Consider the following 525-nt stretch of genomic DNA (forward strand, 5'->3'; position numbering starts at 1 on the left):
GCTGTGGCCGGGCCTGTTTCTCTGCAAACCAAGATTTGTTTTCTCCTTTTGTCCACTTGATAAAAGCACCTTTTAGGTGGCAACAATACAGATTACTCAGTATCGGGCTTAGCGTTCAGTCAAATGTAAGCCTTATCTGTCCCTTTGCCGCATAGTCCTGTGCACAGTACACAATATTTTTTCATCAGGGGGTCCGTGCAGACTGTGCGCATAAAGACAAATTTTCTAGCCTCTCACACATGTATAATCTCTATTGGTCATCTGGGTATAAGCCTGGAATTTACTGCATGAATTGGTCCATCCCAATATTCAGTTGGGTTGTTGATTGTAAGAACTACTGTAGTGGAGAATCACAAAGCAGTGACTGAGTGTGCATCAAATGAATCCATACGACTTCATGGTCAGTGGAGTGCATTCAGAAACACAAAAACACTTGATCATGTGCGAGATGTAATATTAACCAGATAAAGCATACACCAGCTTTTTGGAAGTCACTGCAACCTCTTTCATAACTGTCAACAAGGT

Source organism: Sinocyclocheilus grahami, unplaced genomic scaffold (genome assembly GCF_001515645.1).
Source record: "Sinocyclocheilus grahami isolate Dianchi unplaced genomic scaffold, SAMN03320097.WGS_v1.1 scaffold2148.1, whole genome shotgun sequence".
Classification (NCBI taxonomy): Eukaryota; Metazoa; Chordata; class Actinopteri; order Cypriniformes; family Cyprinidae; genus Sinocyclocheilus; species Sinocyclocheilus grahami.